This window comes from Nelusetta ayraudi, unplaced genomic scaffold (genome assembly GCF_046127955.1).
Source record: "Nelusetta ayraudi isolate G7.1 ecotype Tasmania unplaced genomic scaffold, CSIRO-AGI_Nayr_v1 ptg000076l, whole genome shotgun sequence".
In the NCBI taxonomy this organism is placed as follows: Eukaryota; Metazoa; Chordata; class Actinopteri; order Tetraodontiformes; family Monacanthidae; genus Nelusetta; species Nelusetta ayraudi.
In genome coordinates this window covers 2,469,498-2,476,659 of record NW_027466126.1, presented here as the reverse complement: position 1 = coordinate 2,476,659, position 7,162 = coordinate 2,469,498, and positions in this window count along the sequence as shown.

The window sequence follows — 7,162 nt, the reverse complement described above, 5'->3', positions numbered from 1 at the left end:
ACATATCCATGCAGATATCAATTGCCCCTCTCCATGTCAGCCTGCGGGCATGTTATCGCCTCCAAAAAAGAAGCCGGGGAGGCAAGTGGGAACTGATGGTGGTTTCCCAGAGCCGCGGCCCTAAATGAAGGCCTCCAATTTAGCGTGAGTGAAGTGTGATCCCGGCCCTGACATATTGCTGCCATGTGCATGGCCATGTATGCAAGGAGGCCGGGAAACGATTTGTTATCAAAGGGCCAGTCAGGTGGTGGTGGTGGTGGTGGTCATAAGGCCAGATTATACATACATGAACACACACCGACACGTTGATATTTGTCATTAATTCAACTTCCCATCTGGTCGAGCAGCCTAGAAAGTAAAAAAAATCACTTTGTGTTGGTGTGTGTGTGTCTGTTTGGCTTCCTGCCAGTCAAGCAGTGGAACCGAGTCAGTGTGTGTGTGTGTGTGTGTGTGTGTGTGTGCGGTTACCATAGCGGGCTGATCGAGTGTCACTCACTCAAACCCCAGCTTCCTCCGCGTCATTGTCTCGCAGAGAATAGAATCGCGTTCCCAGGCTCCACCGTCATCACACAAAACTCATCGGCAAAATACATACGCATGTACGCATTAATCACACCACAGGTTCATCGGCGCGCAGAACGTAATTGATCCGTTTCTTCTTCTCTTCAGTCTCACATCAGTGACTCGAGATTGCTTTCGTGGGCAGCCGAGTGGAATTCTTGCCCAGCCGGACGACCGACCAAACAAACAACAACAACAACATTGTCAAAATGTAGCCCCATGCTTTGTACCATGCTTTTCCCTGCTCCTCCTCTCTCCTTTTCAATTCCTATAAGAAGCTCCTCTATTAAAGTGCAATTGCTTTATAATTGCCAGCGCTCTGCACTGGGGTAAAATTACTAAAGGCAGGATGCAAGAAAACGGATAACGTTTCGTCTGGAGACCTTTGAGGCATCCCAGCCCAGCGTTTATTCAGACGCACAGGGTCCGTGGAGCATGAGAGCACAGCGGCTCGGACGTGTTCATGTCGACCTTGTTTCAAAACTAGAGGCTGAGATTTGTAGGTTGAGGCAGATTTTTGGGGCATTTTAATGCAATGTGTTGATATATCGCCAGGAACTGTGCTTTCTCCCCCGGAACGGCCAGAACGAGGTGTTTATTCTTTGCCCACCTTTGAGTTTCTAAGCTTGAAATTAGCTGAGGAGGAAGCCGGCGTTGGCCCGCTGGCTGTTAATGGCGCCTGATGGAGTCGATTCAGTAGTACACCCATGAAACCATCCCCGCTGGGATCGGCTCGGCAATCTGTGGCACAACATGTGAAATGGGCAACAAAAGTTGGGGAATATATGTGTGTGTGTGTGTGTGTGTGTTGGGAGGGGTGACAAAGCGAGAGGAGAGAAATAGAAAGTGAGTGGACGTCAGAGCGAAGGCAGAGAGAAGCCGGTGGATTATTATGTGACGCGACAGGTACAAGCAAACAAACAAACATCAGTGTGTGACAGGTAACATCCTCTGGCGGCGGAGAAGATTGACAGATGAATGGGATGAAGCCGAGCAGCTTTGAGCTGTAATGGGACTCGTGCACATCCACCTCCTTGTTTTTCCCTTTTTTTCCTCTTTCTTTTTTTTTTTTTTTTTACCTCTCTTTTATTTTATTTTGCACCCTCCCCCTCCCCCTCCCCATGCTCAACAAGGCACTTTGCTGTGATTCAGCTCTGTATCTGTATTTTAAATGACTCAATTACAAGGAATCCCGCGGTGAAAATTACGGATGTTTTCCACTATTTCTCCCCACTGGGACACGCTGACCCCTCCCTGGCTCCAATAACCAACCCCCCCCGCCCCCCCTCACCCAAACACCACCCACCACCCACCCCTCTTCTCCGAACCTCCCTCCACCTGTCCTATTCTTCCTCCCTTCTCCCATTTTTCCTGATAAACGTCTGTTTTGCTGCGCGTATCTGCGGCTGAGAGGAAATAATAGCTAAATGGTCTTGTTTGTGAGCTCGCCGCGCTGCCGGCTGACAAAGAGTGTTTTTTTCCAGGTAATTCTTCACTTGTGACCACACAACAAGGTGGCGAAAAAAGGAGGAAGGAAAAAAAGAACTCTCTTTGAGACACTGCTGACATCAGTCGAGGCAGAAATAAAAGCACAGAGTTGCAGGGAAGGGGAGGACAGGATGTTTATTTCCTTTTTTTTTTATTCATCCAAGGCAGGGCGGTGTTGCGATTCCATTCTGCACTTTAAACCCACATCTTACGGGGGTCTGAGGCATTTCAAAAGTGGAATCTATCTTGGGTGTACTCTGCTGGGTGTTGAATCTACTTCCGAGATAAAAACCCTCACCTACTGCTGCGCCCCTGTATACTCACTGAGGTGCAAAGCGGCAAGTAATGCTCAACCGAAGCCGGCAGCTCGGAAACACATCCAGCGGTTCGAGGAAGAAGAAGAAGACGGGGAAAAAAAACACCCCCCGCATATTTCTCATTTCACACAAACAACAGAGTGCGGATTTCAGGCGGCTGTGCAACTGACACTTACATATAGCTGTGTTTTTTTTTTCTTTGAAAAGTGCGTCAACTTGGAAAAAAAAGGATATCTTTTTCTCGGGTTTACATCCCCTGCAATGTCTGACCTGGACTGTTGTCTGAAGTCTAGCACAAGAGATGTATTTTAACATCTCATAAAAAGAGAGAATGTCTTTGTTGCCCTATTGCACAAAGAAAACTGCAAATATACTGTACATCGGCATAACATCCCAACAGTTATATTATAATTTTCAGATTCCCTATCACCTTGATATAACCAGGGAGAAATTCAAGTTAAAGTCTAAAACCCCAAATTAAGATACACAACATGAATCTGAAGGATTCGGCAAAAGTTCCTATCAGAGAGCCAGATTAGCAGCATTTTGGTCACATGTTTAAAGGATGCCATAAAAGTAATTCATTTAAAAAAAAAAAATATATATATATATATATATATATATATATGTCCATCCATCCATTTTCAATACCCGCTTATTCCCGAGCTCAGGGTCAAGGTGGTCTGCTGGAGCCTATCCCAGATGCCATAGGGCGAAGGCAGGGTGACACCCTGGACAAGTCGCCAGTTCATCGCAGGACCACACAGAGACAAACAACCATTCACGCTCACATATACATCTACGGACAATTTAGAGAATATGTTAACTCCCACTGCAAAAACCTGCAGCTTTGGGACACGTTTCTGATGGCCTGGTGAACACTTAACCACCCAAGCAGCCTGTCTGCCCGCCTTCCCTCCGTGTAATTCAGGCCCCACTGCAAAGTGGTTGTCATTAAACATAACTCGTGCCACAACAACCAAATAACCAGCGCTATTAAAAATGTATTTGGTCCGAGGGATTTGCTGAGAGAGCCAGGCGGACAAAGCCGCCAGGGTACCGGGCCGCCCTGATAGGCCCGCCAGCCATTCGCCGCCTCCGGACACCGACAGATCGAAGAACATAAGAGCGCGTGGAAGCAAACAAAAACCCACCAGCGGACCCCTGGGAAGAGGAGGGGAAGGGGAGGAAGAGGAGCCGAGTCCTTCTTAAATGAGGGAGATAAATCTATTGATTTGGGATCAGCATGTTGCATTACTTTGGGCCGCCCTGAGGGATGAGAGGAGTGGAGCTGGTGGTGGTGGGGGGTGCGATCGTCAAGGTTGTTTTCAGCCCTGACGTGATGTTGGCCTTTGATTTGATTTTCTCTATTAGCTGATCCAAAACTTTGATCTTGAAGTCTTTCGTTTTGAAAGACACCGCTGGCAGGTTCATAATTGGCAAGCGTCAGGACAACTGTTGAGTGAATCAGTGACGCGGAGCAACGTTTGGCCGCTTTTGCCGCCCTCTGTGATGAATGTTAGCAAGTTAGCACACAAGAAGAGAGATTGGTTTCATAGGTAAACATGGGAAGTTAACTGAAGCATTGGCGCAGGCAGGAAGTCTCAAGGCGGGTTAATCAGTGCCGACAGGTTCAACAGATCCCTATCAACCGCGCTGATGACACGGCTAATTAGCCACTTTAGCATCAAAGACTGAATGAAGCCTGTGTGTTCTGCTTCAGACTTGTTGCAACATACAGGCCATCAAGAAGCGATAAAGGACAGGTCTTGTGAACTTTGTCTGTGTCCCAGCATTACTACAAATACAGCCACAGAGCACGGCCGGATGAATAAATCCAGCCACGAGAAGTTTATTGATTCTTGTTAGCACTACAAAGTCACGTCGACTCTGCAGTGAGTCTAGTCGATGCTGGTGGGCATTTTGAGCTGCATTTTTCGCTGTAACAAGAGACGGGAAAGTCTTTGCGCTCATTAACCCTTTTAGTCGGCCAACATTGAGCAGCAGGCAAAATATTTCTATTTTTCCATCAATATTTCATCACCGGCTCAGGCCAAACAAAGCCAAGGGGCTTTTGAAGGTAATGGTCCCATCTGTCCATAGATCTAGAGGACATCAGCGTGCGGGTGTCCTTTGACACCAGCGAGGAAGGCTCGAACACAGAGGGGCTGCACTCAGGCTCACAGGATCCATGGATGTTAGCCTGGAAGGCAAAGTGTAGCCGGCTTTATTTTAAGGGTTTCTTCACAGATGGTCCTCCTTGATGTTGTGTTGCAGGAGATCAAGTTTCAGGGGTTTGAATGGCCGTTTCAGCTATTAGGACAAATCAGCTCTGTTGGAGCATGTCAGCGAGAAAGAGGAAAAAAAGAGAAGTGATTGACATGTACATGATACAACTCACAGCGAGCGGAAAACACCCAGATTATTTCACAATGCTAATGTGGTTCCCATGTGCAGAAATGTAGTCGATTCAGCCTTAAAACCTTTAAAAATGTTATTTCATTGTTAATACTACCGTCCAACACTTATCGTACATTGCGGATAAATAATGCATCATATCAAGTCAGCAGCACTGGCACGACATTCCGGTTTGTAAATTGCTGATTGTTTCTTCATGGAGTGACCTCATCATCTTTGCCAGGCCCATTAGCTTTCTGCACAGACCTCGGGGGAGCGGTCCATTAAATCCCTTACCTGCTAAGTAAAGCAGCATTAAGTGAAGTGTGCAGAAACGAGGAGCAGGTTGACGGCTTGTTAGGGTATTGCCGCGCGCGTTTCGCTTCATGCAACAAAAAAAGGAAAAAGGGCTGGAAGATCATATCATCGTGGGAAGGAGAAGAGATAAGCTTCACTTTGAAAAGCAGGAAGTTCAGTGGTTTGAGAAAGTAAAAAGCAGTGGGCAATTTTTCTAAGCGCAAGCCGTAAAAATGGGACAAGAGACGGCGGGACTGGCGTCAGAACGGAGCTCCATTGCGGCTCGGCGGGCTTGGGTTACATGAAGCAGAGTGAAGGGGAGCCACTTCTGCCTCTAATTGGTGGTAATTAGCCCCCCATGGTCATTGTTCCTGTCTCATTGTGCTCTCGGAGGAGAGGTCAGCGAACATGTTAGACAGGTAGATGAAGAGCACAGATTGAGCGGCTGCAAAAACATTCTGACGGCTTGACAACGCAAGCATTGTCTGAGGGGGCAAGTCTTTCGTTTCGACCCCTGTCAATGTACAGGTGTAATTAGTGTACAAGTAGCGCAGAGTTGCGTTTTATTTTGTTAACTTGTTGGTTATTTAAGAAAAGGGGGATTCTCAGAAGCTGAAAGGATGGAAATGAATCTGAAAAAGGGAATGACAAGGTATGTTTGAAGGTAAAGGAGGGCTACAGACGACGGTATATCAGCTATTGGTGAAGGAGACACAATGACAAGGCTTTTTTTGTGAAGTTGTAAAGTTAAAGGTTCCTCAAACTTTCTCAGCCTCAGAATTGTTCGATCACTCTCGGTTTCCCTCACAGCCAGCGGCGGCCCTCGACTCTTCCTCTCGAGAGGTCACGGATCGTGACCCCGGACAACAGACACCTTTGTGCGGCTGCCGCCGGAGAGCGACAAGGTCTGCAAGGTCAGTCGACCTGGACTCCCGAGGAGACGCGCCGTCCATTAGCGTTGGATCCTGCGCTGCCGCCCGCCTCCACCGCCACTGCCGCCGTCTTTCGTGTTGCGTCTCGTCACACGGCCGTCTCCTGAGAGCCGGCCAGAGTGGGTAATGAGGGGTAATTGGTCTGGGGTCAAGGATGATTAATTCTCTCGGTCAGGTGTCAGCCGCTTTTCATACCTGACTGCATGGGAGGGAACATGAGACACGGTCCGTGGACCAGATCCAGGTGTGCCTGAAACCGACATCGCCGGCCTGTTGGAGAAGTTTCTTCTCAAACTTATTTTTCCGAAACCGCTCGAGTTCTTCCACGCTTCCTTCAAAACGCGCACGCATCGCTCACGTCACCTATCACCTCGGTGGGAAAATCTTTTTTTTTCCTTAGATCATATCTGTCTGGAAATAAAGCTGAAAGGTCACCGCGATCCTCCCCCTCCAGCCACTGAAGCCAGATTGAGATTGATAGCTGACCCCCCCTCCCCCAACTCCCTCGCCGACCCCCCCAAAACCCCCTCCCACCCCCTTAAGCTTGACTGACTAATCTGAATACCTCTCCATCCATCCCGCCTTTCTAACCGAGCAATTTTGGACACTGATTATCTTTGCGAACCTGTGTGTGCATGACAGTAAATGCAGGGGCTGGCTGGTAATTGACCAGGCAAAGACTGAGACGCCTGCCGTGTAATTGAGCGGTGGCTGAGGCACTCTGCGTGGACTGAAAGGGTCCAAGGAGCCCTCATTGCCCATTAGACCCTGCAGGGGGTCTCCTGAGCCTGTGGACTCCACCTTGAGGCCCACGCTGCACACCGCCCGCCACTTGTGTGCGGGACCGAAGCCATTCAGGACGCTGGCGATGAGGGAGAGGGGACGCCCAGAAACAGCTGCTGTGTCATACACGGGCTAATGCGTGATGCGCTATAGGCAGAAATCAGGCAAACTCATCTAGTTCGATAAAATTGTTGGCACCTTTTCTTAAATATATATTAAAGAACTAAAGAAGAAGTCTTTCATTCCGAGGTTTGACAGCTTGGTGCAAGTAATCGATTGTGAGATTTATACTCAACCTTGTCAATATGACTATTCTGTTCGCTAATGCGGGCTTCAATGTTTCAATAATGGGTGAGATAGATTTTATTTCTAATCTGTAGCATCAGC